Here is a 16,282-nt window from a genome sequence, read left to right as displayed (position 1 = left end):
AGTGTTTGTGTGTGGTGTCGACATGGAGCTGCAAGTAACTACACTCCTGAAAATTGAAATAAGAACACCGTGAATTCATTGTCCCAGGAAGGGGAAACTTTATTGACACATTCCTGGGGTCAGATACATCACATGATCACACTGACAGAACCACAGGCACATAGACACAGGCAACAGAGCATGCACAATGTCGGCACTAGTACAGTGTATATCCACCTTTCGCAGCAATGCAGGCTGCTATTCTCCCATGGAGACGATCGTAGAGATGCTGGATGTAGTCCTGTGGAACGGCTTGCCATGCCATTTCTACCTGGCGCCTCAGTTGGACCAGCGTTCGTGCTGGACGTGCAGACCGCGTGAGACGACGCGTCATCCAGTCCCAAACATGCTCAATGGGGGACAGATCCGAAGATCTTTCTGGCCAGGGTAGTTGATTTACACCTTCTAGTGCACGTTGGGTGGCACGGGATACATGCGGACGTGCATTGTCCTGTTGGAACAGCAAGTTCCCTTGCCGGTCTACGAATGGTAGAACGATGGGTTCGATGACGGTTTGGATGTACCGTGCACTATTTAGTGTCCCCTCGACGATCACCAGTGGTGTACGGCCAGTGTAGGAGATCGCTCCCCACACCATGATGCCGGGTGTTGGCCCTGTGTGCCTCGGTCGTATGCAGTCCTGATTGTGGCGCTCACCTGCACGGCGCCAAACACGCATATGACCATCATTGGCACCAAGGCAGAAGCGACTCTCATCGCTGAAGACGACACGTCTCCATTCGTCCCTCCATTCACGCCTGTCGCGACACCACTGGAGGCGGGCTGCACGATGTTGGGGCGTGAGCGGAAGACGGCCTAACGGTGTGCGGGACCGTAGCCCAGCTTCATGGAGACGGTTGCGAATGGTCCTCGCCGATTCCCCAGGAGCAACAGTGTCCCTAATTTGCTGGGAAGTGGCGGTGCGGTCCCCTACGGCACTGCGTAGGATCCTACGGTCTTGGCGTGCATCCGTGCGTCGCTGCGGTCCGGTGTTAGGTCGATGGGCACGTGCACCTTCCGCCGACCACTGGCGACAACATCGATGTACTGTGGAGACCTCACGCCCCACGTGTTGAGCAATTCGGCGGTACGTCCACCCGGCCTCCCGCATGCCCACTATACGCCCTCGCTCAAAGTCCGTTAACTGCACATACGGTTCACGTCCACGCTGTCGCGGCATGCTACCAGTGTTAAAGACTGCGATGGAGCTCCGTATGCCACGGCAAACTGGCTGACACTGACGGCGGCGGTGCACAAATGCTGCGCAGCTAGCGCCATTCGACGGCCAACACCGCGGTTCCTGGTGTGTCCGCTGTGCCGTGCGCGTGATCATTGCTTGTACAGCCCTCTCGCAGTGTCCGGAGCAAGTATGGTGGGTCTGACACACCGGTGTCAATGTGTTCTTTTTTCCATTTCCAGGAGTGTAAAGAACTCTTGGATGTGATACCACTCGATTACACCGCAACAGGACGTGACATTTTTGAAGCTGTTTGTGAATCAGTGGACAATATGGATTTCCAGTGGGATAAGCTCCATTCTGTAGCGACAGACGCTGCACCACAAATGATCGGGTGTCACCAAGGTTTTGCTTCTCGTTTGAAAAATAAACTCAGGGACGAATTCGGGAAAGACATTTTGACTCTTCATTGTTTTGTTCGCCAAGTGGCACTGTGTGCTGAAACAGTAGAGCTAGGTGGCCTAATGAAAGATGTCGTGAAATGTGTGTATTTTGTGCGGCGTCACGGTATGAATCATCGCCAATTCAAAGGATTCCTGAAAGATATGGAAGCGGAATATGGGGATATACCTTACCACAGTACAGTTCGTTGGCTGAGTCGGGGAAAAGTTCTTGATGTTTTCTTTGCCATTCGTGAGGAAATATCCCTTCTTCTCGAAATGAAAGGGGAAGAAATGCGTTGTCTGAAAGATATAAAATGGATATCAGATCTGGCGTTCCTAGCTGACATAACTATGCATCTGACTAATTTAAATCTGTCATTGCAGGGCAAAGGGCAGCTAATCGTTGACATGCACGACCAGATCAAAGCGTTCATGGAAAAGTTACGTGTATTTGAGAGGCAGATGAGTAATGGACATTTAACGTTCTTCAATCGTCTTGCTTCTTTAAAACTACCTGAAGGTACTACTTTCGGCGATTACCAAGCAAAGTTAAAGCAGCTCATCACGTCGTTTGAAACACGATTCCGAGATCTCACTAGTTTGGAAATGGAACGGTGTTCAGCACTCCTTTTTCAGTTTCCCCCGATGACTTGTCATCGTCACTTCAGTTGGAGATTATTGATTTGCAAAATTCAACTTTGTTGAAAGAGAGGTACTACAACACGTTGGATTTGTCACGATGGTATCGTTCATTACAGCAAAAAACATTTCCCAAGCTTCACAACGATGCCGCTCAGATCATCTGCATTATGGGATCTACGTATTGTTGTGAGCAGCTTTTCTCAGCAATGAAAAGAATAAAAAGTAAGGAACGATCGTTTTTACAGGATGCAACAATAAAGGCCATCCTCCGCATTAACGCTGCGAACACTTTGACGCCAGATATTTCCGATCTTGTAATGAAAAGAAAATGTCAAGCTAAAGAGGCCCAATAAATTTGTAAAACAGTTGTTCCTTATTTATATCCTGAACATCGTATTTCCTGGTGTAGCACGTCACCACGTCTTAGCAGCTAAGAGTACGAGGTTGTCGATCTTGTAAGACGCAACTGGCACATCAAAACGCTTGCCTTGCCGCCTGCCTCAGCCTGCCGTGCCACCTGCCGGCGTGACGGCCCACTTTGAATGGTCACAGCGAGCGACACGGCTCCCTGGAGCAGGGAGCGCTCCGCGGCTCACGAGGGAGCCGACTAGCTGGAACAGCCTGCCTTAGGGCCTATTATATCAGGTGTGCCGATGGGGTCGAAGTGCAACATCACACCTTCTCCACTACGAGATTGTGGCGTCACACAACACTGAAATGTGAGGACATTTTTATTGGACATCAAAATGATTTTCTCACCGTGGCACCAAATGAAATTTATTATATTAGCAACTTAGGTATTCAGGTATTCAGTTACGAATTTTGTTATTTTTTGGTGTTATTGTTTTATATACAGTATCTTTCAATGTCGTACATCTTTGCTGTATTATATGGTTACTTTAAACGAGATTATTTTGTGATTTTGCCATTTTCAAAATAAAATAACTGAAGTAGAAATTTGTCTCCTACTCACAATAGTGTCTGTTTTTTTCTGTCGAGTTAATTCAATTCATCTGCATATTTTGATTTAAATGCCCAGAAGCAGTCCCCATAACCTTTACGAAATAATGAGTGTCGAAAGAGAGCTAATAAGCAGCGACGTACACTTACTGCACAGGCAGCGAATGTGTTAAATGTGCCCGCATCTCGTGGTCGTGCGGTAGCGTTCTCGCTTCCCACGCCCGGGTTCCCGGGTTCGATTCCCGGCGGGGTCAGGGATTTTCTCTGCCTCGTGATGGTTGGGTGTTGTGTGCTGTCCTTAGGTTAGTTAGGTTTAAGTGGTTCTAAGTTCTAAGGGACTTATGACCACAGCAGTTGAGTCCCTTAGTGCTCATAGCCATTGGAACCATTTGTTAAATGTGGTATGTCTGTCATTACTTTGCGTTATAACTTCTTATATGTTCGTAAGTGTCATGCTGGTATCTGAGCAATGCGTGAAACTTATTTCGATATCGAAGTATGTGAGTCTCAGTGCATGGCATCAGAACTACGTGAGAATACGGAAACATGTGGAGCTCACACTACACGATTTGAAATCCATTTTATCTGGTACATCGAACAATTCGTCCGAGGGAAAGCAATCCGTTTTCAACGAAATGAGAACTGTTATTGTAACTGTACAGCTAATAAAATGTAAATGTCGTTTGACTAGGGCCTCCCGTCGGGTAGACCGATCGCGGGATGTAAGTCTTTCGATTTTACGCCACTTCGGCGACTTGCGCGTCGATGGGGATGAAATGATGATGATTAGGACAACACAACACCCAGTCCCTGAGTGGAGAAAATCTGCGACCCAGCCGGGAATCGATCCTGGACCCTTATGCACAGCAAATTAATATAAAATTTAGTGCATCTGACTTTCTGATAAAACTGCTTGAAAATTCATGAGATACCACTTTACTGAAATCTTCCACTGGTATTAAGCTTCAGAACTGATATATTATTTTCACAAATATACTGTGACAATCACTATGCCGTACAGTGGTAATGAACTTTGATTGTAATTAAATTTATTGGCCTACCTGCGCTCGCGAAATGCCGTCTTCCCTGCAACTGACTGCCATTAGGATTAATGATGTGAGTTTCAAAAATGAAATATCACTTGCCCCACTTGCGATGTGCATTGCAATAAGGTATGTTAACAATTATCATAAAAATGCTTCTCATTACACAACTCGCGATGTGCAATGCCAACGTACATACAGAGTCGTGAAAGTAAAAATGAAAGTGGGGAACTAATCTTAACGACTGATAAATGAGAACAAACAGTATAGCTATGCTTAATTAGGCCATGACAACAATACACGCCGGCCACTGCGACCGAACGTTTCTAGGCGCTGCAGCCTGGGACCGCGCGACCGCTACGGTCGCAGGTTCGAATCTAGCCTCGGGCATAGATGTGTGTGGTGTCATTAGGTTAGTTAGGATTAAGTAGTTCTAAGTTCTAGGGGAGTGATGACCTCAGATGGTAAGTCCCATAGTCCTCAGAGCCATTTTGAACAACAGTACACCTTTTCATAAAGTTCTCACATCTAGATAAGTTAGCAAAATATTTCTTAGTAACTTTCCTTTGTACAACTGCCTTCCTGGATAATTGTTTCAACTATAATGCCGTGCGCTTCATTAAAAGATTTATTCCGCAAACTTCAACCGTAATCAATGTTCTAACAATAATAAACTACAAGTGACAGACGTAAAAAAATTGGATTACCTTAAAATTTGGCTTTTGTTGTTCTTCCATGAATATAATCTAGTCTGCTCAATATATTTCCTCGAAAAATAGCTTAGAAAAATCCCTTTTAAATAATGCTGATTCCACTGCACGGCAGGCCAGCTTCCATCCTTTTGAAACCAAGTAAATTTCCAGAGTGTCTAATACACACTGCTACTCTCATTTCCTCCGACCAACATCTCTGGTATCAAACACAATCTTACTAAGAATATGGGTATATCGAGATTGCAGAGGTTAAGCACATTTGCCAAATTCGCAACTTCGTTCACATTTAGTGAAAAAACTTCGCGAAAACCATCATGGCAAACAGGACTGCGCCTTTCACTGTCACGTAAAATATTTTATTTTTGTGTGTCAAACAGTTGCTTCTTACGGACAATAATGATTACCTTTCAACAATTTCTTTTCTCAGAGCAATGTTCCAGTTAACATACTGCAGCTGTGAATGTATTCGACTGGTTATGCGTGAACCTTTACCTCCTGGCGCATCTTCATTATTCCACTTCCGTAACCTGAAATCTGTGCCAGTGGAAATAGTTATTCATCAGCTGAGGAATACACTCCTGGAAATGGAAAAAAGAACACATTGACACCGGTGTGTCAGACCCACCATACTTGCTCCGGACACTGCGAGAGGGCTGTACAAGCAATGATCACACGCACGGCACAGCGGACACACCAGGAACCGCGGTGTTGGCCGTCGAATGGCGCTAGCTGCGCAGCATTTGTGCACCGCCGCCGTCAGTGTCAGCCAGTTTGCCGTGGCATACGGAGCTCCATCGCAGTCTTTAACACTGGTAGCCTGCCGCGACAGCGTGGACGTGAACCGTATGTGCAGTTAACGGACTTTCAGCGAGGGCGTATAGTGGGCATGCGGGAGGCCGGGTGGACGTACCGCCGAATTGCTCAACACGTGGGGCGTGAGGTCTCCACAGTACATCGATGTTGTCGCCAGTGGTCGGCGGAAGGTGCACGTGCCCGTCGACCTGGGACCGGACCGCAGCGACGCACGGATGCACGCCAAGACCGTAGGATCCTACGCAGTGCCGTAGGGGACCGCACCGCCACTTCCAGCAAATTAGGGACACTGTTGCTCCTGGGGAATCGGCGAGGACCATTCGCAACCGTCTCCATGAAGCTGGGCTACGGTCCCGCACACCGTTAGGCCGTCTTCCGCTCACGCCCCAACATCGTGCAGCCCGCCTCCAGTGGTGTCGCGACAGGCGTGAATGGAGGGACGAATGGAGACGTGTCGTCTTCGGCGATGAGAGTCGCTTCTGCCTTGGTGCCAATGATGGTCGTATGCGTGTTTGGCGCCGTGCAGGTGAGCGCCACAATCAGGACTGCATACGACCGAGGCACACAGGGCCAACACCCGGCATCATGGTGTGGGGAGCGATCTCCTACACTGGCCGTACACCACTGGTGATCGTCGAGGGGACACTGAATAGTGCACGGTACATCCAAACCGTCATCGAACCCATCGTTCTACCATTCCTAGACCGGCAAGGGAACTTGCTGTTCCAACAGGACAATGCACGTCCGCATGTATCCCGTGCCACCCAACGTGCTCTAGAAGGTGTAAGTCAACTACCCTGGCCAGCAAGATCTCCGGATCTGTCCCCCATTGAGCATGTTTGGGACTGGATGAAGCGTCGTCCTACGCGGTCTGCACGTCCAGCACGAACGCTGGTCCAACTGAGGCGCCAGGTGGAAATGGCATGGCAAGCCGTTCCACAGGACTACATCCAGCATCTCTATGATCGTCTCCATGGGAGAATAGCAGCCTGAATTGCTGCGAAAGGTGGATATACACTGTTCTAGTGCCGACATTGTGCATGCTCTGTTGCCTGTGTCTATGTGCCTGTGGTTCTGTCAGTGTGATCATGTGATGTATCTGACCCCAGGAATGTGTCAATAAAGTTTCCCCTTCCTGGGACAATGAATTCACGGTGTTCTTATTTCAATTTCCGGGAGTGTATCTCAGCTCCGCAGAAAATCAATTTACAGCGCCAACTCCAACTTTTCTGGTCCGATGAAAAATAGGAATTAGGTTTGGACAAATCAATAGCTACAAAAAAAAAAAAAAATAACGACAATTCCGACCGAGCAGACTTCGGAGGGCTCAACGGTACCGACAAACCTCCACCTCGTTGTCAACCGATAGCCGGCGCTGGATGTGGATAGTGACGGGCATAACGTCAGCACACCACTCTCCCGGCCGGCCTGGGTGACCGAACGGTTCTAGACGCTACAGTCTGGAACCGCGTGACCGCTACGGTCGCAGGTTCGAATCCTGCCTCGGCATGGATGTGTGAGACATCCTTAGGTTAGTTAGGTTTAAGTAGTCCTAAGGTCTAGTTGACCGATGACCTCAGCAGTTAAGTCCCATAGTGCTCAGAGCCATTTGAACCATTTTTGAAACACTCTCCCGGCCGTTGTGAGATTTCGAGACTGGAGGTGCTACTTCTCAGTCAAGGAGGTCATCAATTGGTCGCACAATTGCTGCTTGCATCATGCTTTGCCAACAGCGCTCGGCGGAACCTGACGGTCACCCATCCAAGTATCAGCCAAACTCGAAGACGTTTTGCTTCGTTGGCCTGAAGGGAACCGGTGTGACCACTGCCGCAAGGCCGTTGAATAGTCAGTTAAGCGGATTCTTTTTTAATGTGATGTATATTACTCTTCCATCAACATTACTATAACACTGCAAAATGAAATAAGTTTAATTATAATTTTCCGTCGCCAGGATGTCAGTATTGAAGTTGTAGAGGTTCGTACTGGGACCTCATCGTAAAGGGAACCAACGGAGACATTCCAGAACAAACAATACGGCATTTGCAAAAATAGAATCAGGGAATCGTGGTCAACCTACACCAGGATGTACGGACGGGGATTTGAATCATAGTCCTTCCGAATATATGTCCAACGTGCTAACCTGCATGTCACCTAACTCTGCATTACAGTCACGTAGTCCTTCAAGCCTTAAAAACTTTTAGGTGGCCATGATGTATCGAAAAAGAATAATGGACGCTGATTAAAATGAAAATAAGTTCTCATTTAATTTAAATTAGTATAATTCGTAATGTTTTGTCCAGTTATCTGAAAAAAAAAAAATGGTTCAAATGGCTCTGAGCACTATGGGACTCAACTGCTGTGGTCATAAGTCCCCTAGAACTTAGAACTACTTAAACCTAACTAACCTAAGGACAGCACACAACACCCAGCCATCACGAGGCAGAGAAAATCCCTGACCCCGCCGGGAATCGAACCCGGGAACCCGGGCGTGGGAAGCGAGAACGCTACCGCACGACCACGAGATGCGGGCAGTTATCTGAAAACTGCGCTATATTTTAAACTACCTGACGTAAATGGTGTAACAGCACAACACACCTTCAAGCGATACGAATCATTCTCATGGCATACCGCTTGTTATAACTTGCACAAAAGACATTTGTCGCAAGAATTATGTAATCTTTTTTCTTCTATGGTGTAATGTTATTGAATCCAAATGAATAGTCGACTTTCAAATTCAGCAGTACTCTGTTTAAATCCAATTGCCTTCGTTCTCGTTCCCTAAATTATGAAGAAGATTCTGATGGACACATGTAATTTACGATACCATCACGAAAATGTAACTGGGGAGCAAGTAAATGAAAGGAGTCCTTCAAACTATGGCTATGTGACATTTTTAAAAAAGAATTTTGGTGCTTTATATCAACTCCAGATAACAGAGCTTTCATACAAATCACACCCACACACACACACACACACATACACACACACACACACACACACACACACACGAGTAAAATTACGAGGCATGATTACATCGAACCTTTTCTGTATCTTCTAGTCAATCCAAGAAGTATTCCTTTGATAAGCTCGCATTCCATCTACATTACTGAAATTCATTCGACAGAGTATTTTCCGGTAGCTTTATTCTGTACCATGATGTGACCCGTATGAAAAAGCAACATATTAAATTTCAAGACATGAATATGATTGTGTCGTATATCATTATGTTTCATCAGTTGCTCTTCAATATTAAAAATGATCTAGAAGTCGTATCACCCGTTTGTATTCTAATTTTTTCAGTTGCTTATCTTCTTAATAAATAACATCATACATTTACTGATTAGTTTGAAGATTTTACCTGTTCGATGACATAGAATTTCTAATATCAGTTACCATTTATAGAAATTTTCAACTTGTATGTTACATAAAATCAATATCAAGGTGAAACTACTTTTCAAATGAAGTGTCATATCTGTTAAAAATGTACTATATAAAGCTATTTTATCAATTGGATACAGTCCACGTATGACAAGTAACAGCTCATGCTCCTGCACGTAAAAAAATTGTAAGTACTGTCGAGTTCAATTCCAATAGTTCTGAGCAGGTAATGTTTGCGTGGTTATGCGAATTTAAACATCATCTCCTACATAGTTTGGTCATTATGACAAATACTGCATAGTACACCGAATGCATTTAGAACTATGCTTAAAGGTTCCACGAATAATTACTGAGTATATAGGTTTTCTGAATAGAGCCTGGTTTTTTAACCGACTCAGGCAAATATAGCTACCTAATGTAAGTCTAGATTAACAAAAACGATCACTCTTTCATGTATAGTCATCTTTTCGGGATGAAATGAAAATCAGACACAATTAAACACAACAAAAATGGGCGAAGCTAAATTAATAATGACATACGGTGTGACCGAACCTACGACATAGAACTGTTATAAGAGTTTAGAGATGTGTGGAGATTATATGTGAAGCCTTCTTGTATTACAGAGATAAAATGAATTTTCTCAATTTTTATAACAGCATTCCAACACTATTTAAATGAAACGAATAATATATGACACTGTATCTTATTAATACCGCGTTGCTATGTTGTGTCTCTTCCTAACATATTTCATCCACTAATTTGCAACTATAAGTGATAATAGAAGAAGGGATACCGTGACGATGAAATCTGCCTAACTAAACGCGGAATAAAATTCTCACTCTCTGCGTAGAAAAAGAAAGTCAAACTTTAACCAGAGCCTGGAGGTAGCTTGTTTAATGATGTATGTTGCGCGTTGAAGTACAAGAAATATATAATGGAACTTACATTGCGTTGTAGGTATCAGCGTAATTTACTACGTTATTTGATACGAAGATTGAGTCCATTAGCACTATGTCACTATACTTAAAAAACATTTATCTAAATCTGTATATTTCATTACACTAATCAGTGTTCAGGGTATGAAACAAAAATAAAAACGAAGTAGCGTCAGTCACAAGGTTTTTGTTTCTTGCCGTACACATTTTGGTGTTTAGCCATCACAATCAGGCGGAAGGGCTCTTTTACATACCTCGTGAATCATTTGCGATTTTTCGCAGCAGCGTACAAAATGGCCTAGACGAGAGGGTGCGACATGTACGGTTAATAATAAGACTGGTTAGCAAAACGCTTTGTTGCTGAGACGTAGTAAACAATTTAGAGGTATAAAAGATATGGTTGAGACGTAGCAAACAATTTAAAGACAAAAAATAGTTAGAAGACTAGAATAACGGTATATATACTATTGAAGCTGAAAATCGCATGTGGTGCTCACTATATATCTGTAAAATCTAGGCTGAGTCAAATGTTGTCGAAAGGCGATACAGCCAAGTGACAAATATGCGCAATACACAATATTCAATAAATACTTACCGCTTATATTTCACTCACACTTGTAAAACATATCTGTAGCTGAAAGACAACCATTTGGGACGGACTTCAATGCGAGATGCCTTTAATAGGTTCCACAACGAAACATTGTCTCGAAATTTGGTAGAAAATTCGAAGAAATTCTGGCCGTATGTAAAGCACACAAGCGGCAAGACGCAGTCAATACCTTCGCTGCGCATTGCCGATAGTAATGTTACCGACGACTGTGCCGCTAAAGCGGAGTTATAGAACGCAGTTTCCCGAAATTCCTTCACCAGGGAAGACGTATGGAATATTCCAGAATTTGAAACACGAGCAGCTGCTACCATGAGTTTCTTAGAAGTAGATATACCTTACGGGTTGCGAAGCAACTCAAATCGCTTGATACGGGCAAGTCTTCAGGTCCAGATTATATACCGATTAGGTTCCTTTCAGATTACGCTGATACAATAGCTCCCTACTTAGCAATCATATACAACCGCTCTCTCACCGGTAGATCTGTATCTACAGATTGGAAAACTGTGCAGGTCGCACTATTGTTTATGAAGGGTAGTAGGAGTAATCCATCGAACTACAGGCCTATATCATTGACGTCGGTTTTCAGTAGGGTTTTGGAGCATATACTGTATTCAAACATTATGAATCACCTCGAAGGGAACGATCTATCGATACGCAATCAGCATGGTTTCCGAAAACATCGTTCTTGTGCAACGCAGCTAGCTCTTTATTTGCACGAAGTAATAACTGCTATCGACAGGGGATCTCAAGTTGATTCTGTATTTCTAGATTTCCGGAAAGCTTTTGACACCGTTCCTCACAAGCGACTTCTAATCAAGGTGCGGGCCTATTGGGTATCGTCTCAGTTGTGCGACTGCATTCGTGATTTCCTATCAGGAAGGTCGCAGTTCGTAGTAATATACGGCAAATCATCGAATAAAACTGAAGTGATATCAGTTGCTCCACAGGGAAGCGCCCTGGAACCTCTGCTGTTCCTGATCTATATAAATGACCTGGGTGACAATCTGAGCAGTTCTCTTAGGTTGTTCGCAGATGATGCTGTAATTTACCGTCTAGTAAGGTCATCCGAAGACCAGTATCAGTTGTAAAGCGATTTAGAAACGATTGCTGTATGGTGTGGCAGGTGTCAGTTGACGCTAAATAACGAAAAGTGTGAAGTGATCCACATGAGTTCCAAAAGAAATCCGTTGGAATTCGATTATTCGATAAATAGTACAATTCTCAAGCCTGTCAATTCAACTAAGTACCTGGGTGTTAAAATTACTAACAACTGCAGTAGGAAAGACCATATAGATAATATTGTGGGGAAGGCGAGCCAAAGCTTGCGTTTCATTGGCAGGACACTTAGAAGATGCTCAAGTCCACTAAAGAGACAGCTTAACACTACACTCGTTCGTCCTCTGTTAGAATATTGCTGCACGGTGTGGGATCCTTACCAGGTGGGAATGACGGAGGATATCGAAAGGGTGCAAAAAAGGGCAGCTCGTTTTGTATTATCACGTAGTAGGGGAGAGAGTGTGGCAGATATGATACGCGAGTTGGGATGGAAGTCATTACTGCAAAGACGTTTTTCGTCGCGGCGAGATCTATTTACGAAATTTCAGTCACCAACTTTCTCTTTAGAGTGCAAAAATATTTTGTTGGGCCCAACCTACATAGGTAGGAATGATCATCAAAACAAAATAAGAGAAATCAGAGCTAGAACATTTACTGCAGCCTACATACTTCTGAATCTGCTTAGTGTATTCATCTCTTGGTCCCCCTCTACGATTTTTACCCTGCACGCTGCCCTCCAATACTAAATTGGTGACCCCTCGATGTCTCAGAACATGTCCTACCAACCGATCCCTTATTCTAGTCAAGTTGTGCCACAAGCTCCTCTTCTCCCCAATTCTATTCAATACCTCCTCATTAGTTATGTGGTCTACCCATCTAATCTTCAGCATTATTCTGTAGCACCACCTTTCGAAAGCTTTTATTCTCTTCTTGTCTAAACTATTTATTGGTCACGTTTCACTTCCATACATGGCTACACTCCATACAAATACTTTCAGAAACGACTTCCTGACATATAAATCTATACTCGATGTTAACAAATTTTTCTTCAGAAACGCTGTCCTTGCCATTGCCAGTCTACATTTTATATCCTCTCTACTTCGCCATCATCAGTTATTTTGCTCCCCAAATAGCAAAACTCCTTTACTACTTTAAGTGTCTCATTTCCTAATCTAATTCCCTCAGCATCACCCGACTTAATTCGGCTACATTACATTATCCTCGTTTTGCTTTTGTTGATGTTCATCTTATACCCTCCTATCAAGACACTGTCCATTCCGTTCAACTGCTCTTCCAAGTCCTTTGCTGTCTCTGACATAATTACAATGTCATCGGGGAACCTAAAAGTTTTTATTTCTTCTCCATGGGTTTTAATACCTACTCCGAATTTTTCTTTTGTTTCCTTTATTGCTTGCTCAATATACAGATTGAGTAACATCGGGGATAGGCTACAACCTTGTCTCACTCCCTTCCCAACCACTGCTTCCCTTTCATACCCCTCGACTCTTATAACTGCCATCTGCTTTCTGTACAAATTGTAAATAGCCTTTCGCTCCCTGTATTTTACCCCTGCCATCTTTAGAATTTGAAAGAGAGTATTCCAATCAATTATATATATATATATATATATATATATATATATATATATACTTTTTCAGTTAATCGAGTGAAAAGTCATATAAGCTGTAAATAATCTTTGTGGTGCATCCTATAAAAGATTTTTAATATTTTTTCTGTTTGTTAAATCGTAGTTCCTTATACCGTGAACTAGTGCTTTTTTCCCCTCTTGTGAGCTACAGCGTGCCGCAAACCGTGATCACTTAGCCAACTGCGGTTAAATGTCGTCGTCTGACAGGATGAAGAAAGCCTGTAGCGTATCTTGCACTGTATGCCAGTTGTGATTCAGTTTAAAATCTTTAAGGGCCAGTTTACAGACTTCTGTGAGCTTTCAGAATGAGCCATCATTTTCGAGCAATAATGTGTTGAATTATACTTTGTACCACCTGGAAGTTTGGCACAGAAACTTTACACGTCCTTTTATTTGCCTTCTAAGGTAGATGGATGTCGGCGAAATATTATAACCAGGACTGATTTCTGAAAGACTTGAGGAGATCTATGTGTTTTGGTATTTCCTGCCCTTTGAAATTTCTTTTTTGGTAGGCAAAATAATATTTATTTGATAACTAACTCTAATACAAAAACGTTATGACGTTCAAAATATTATGTTGAGTTGCTGTGACAAGCAAAGCAAACATTAGCATAAACTTCAATAATCTACCGTAACGAAGATCCGAATATTAAATAGAAACCCACGTGAAGAAGATTAAACCGTGGTCTACGTATGCCTCCAGTCATTGCAAGAAAAGAAATTTCAGTGAAGTCTACGTACATTAAGTGATGAGAAGTATACGTACACGTGGCTGATAATGCTGGAATACAGTATGGCGTTGGCCCACCCTTAGCCTTGATGACAGCTTCCTCATTCGTAGGCATACGCTCGATCAGGTGGTGGGAAGTTTCTTGGGGAATGGCAGCCCATTACTCACGGGGTGCTCCACTGCGGACAGGTATTGGTGTCGGTCGGTGGGGCTGGCACGAAGTCGGCGTTCCAAATCTTCCCAAAGGTGTTCTGTAGGATTCAGGTCAGGACTCCGTGTACGAAGTCGACGTTCCAAAACATCCCAAAGGTGTTCTGTAGGATTCAGGTCAGGACTCTGTTTAGGCCAGCCCTTTACAGGGATGTTATTGTCCTCTAACCACTCTGCCACAGGCCGTGCATTATGACCAGGTGCTAGATCGTGTTGAAAGATGCCATCGCCATCCCCTACACGCTCTTCAACAGTGGGAAGGAAAACGGTGCTTAAAACATCATTGTGGGCCTGACCTGTGATAGAGCCATGCAATACAACAAGGAGTGAAAGCTCCCTCCATGGAAACCATGACCACATTGTAACACTACCGCCTCCGAATTTTAATGTTCGCAATACACATGCTGGCATGTGACGTTTATAGGATACAACTTCACTAGACGAAGAAGTGGGAATTCCCTACGCCGCGGTACAAAGAGAAATGTCCATGCATAGCAACGTTTAGGGAAAAGTGGTGAGGCTGGCAGAGGGATTTGTGTTGAAACTTAAGTTTAAAAGCTAGCTTGGTCAAGAGGTGGAGTGCATCAAGGAGAAGGATTTTGTGTAACAGATCAGTACACGACTATGTATGGCAATCAAGATCACATGTATATGTGAATGAAGGTACTGGAGGGTGTGTGCATCGTATTAATGATTCATGGATGTGAAAAGAAGTAGTTTATTACGACACATTTGAAATAACTCCCCGAGTTCAGTCATCTATAGTTTCATGTTTGGCCGTGTACACCATATGTATTCCCACACGCCTGTTTTATTGTATGGATCGTCATTGTATTAGCCATTACTGTCATGTCAAGTTAAAAATGGAGAAATGTCCTACTAAAAGTCAGTTCAGCTGCAAGTAGCAAGATAGAGAGAATACACAGAGATATCAGAGATACCATCCAGAACTACGTCTCAATACCATTCGATTTTCGATCAAAAATGACAAGAGAACGGGCTCCTTATGAGAAATCTCGCAGAAAGGGCTCGGAGAAATTGGAAGTGCGGCGCTGATGTATAGGCACAGCTGGCAAGGATAAGAAAGGAAAGCAATTTTGTGTCGGCGAGGCCAAGAAGACTGTTGAGATTCTGTACGAGGGAAGAGAGAGATAGACGGACAGTACGAGAATGGTCGTCCCTCGAAGTCTATCAAGTTTCCTACTCACATTATAGTACCAACGTCTCAGGCAGTAATGTAAAAAAATTGGATTATTATTGTAAATAACTTATGAGGAAATTAAAGTGAACGAAAATATTAAACAAATAAATGAATCGTTTCTAGCCGAATTTAAGAAGTTTTATGATTATAAAATTACATGATGGATTCTCTTCCTATTTACTTCACGTATTTCTAATTAAAACTATTCCCTCTTCGTAATAAATGTTAGTGGTCGTGATGGCAATTTTGTTCAAATGGTTCAAATGGCTCTGAGCACTATGGGACTTAACATCTATGGTCGTCAGTCCCCTAGAACTTAGGACTACTTAAACCTAACTAACCTAAGGACATCACACAACACCCAGTCATCACGAGGCAGAGAAAATCCCTGACCCCGCCGGGAATCGAACCCGGGAACCCGGGCACGGGAAGCGAGAACGCTACCGCACGACCACGAGCTGCGGACGGCAATTTTGTATCGTAACAACTACAGCAATGCTTTGTAGTAACAACTAGAAGGGAACCAGTGTAGGGTGACTACCAAACATGCTTAGGTCTATGGAAGCATCTTGTATCGACATTTAAGAAATATAGTTCTTATGAAAATATTAAAACATGGTATGAAACCTACGCTGCTTATACTACATTTCATACCTACCAGGGTCATTTGAAATGTCCCGCACT

This window comes from Schistocerca cancellata, chromosome 6, assembly GCF_023864275.1.
Source record: "Schistocerca cancellata isolate TAMUIC-IGC-003103 chromosome 6, iqSchCanc2.1, whole genome shotgun sequence".
Taxonomy (NCBI): domain Eukaryota; kingdom Metazoa; phylum Arthropoda; class Insecta; order Orthoptera; family Acrididae; genus Schistocerca; species Schistocerca cancellata.
The sequence above is the reverse complement of the archived record's forward strand: the minus strand, read 5'-3'. Positions refer to the sequence as shown.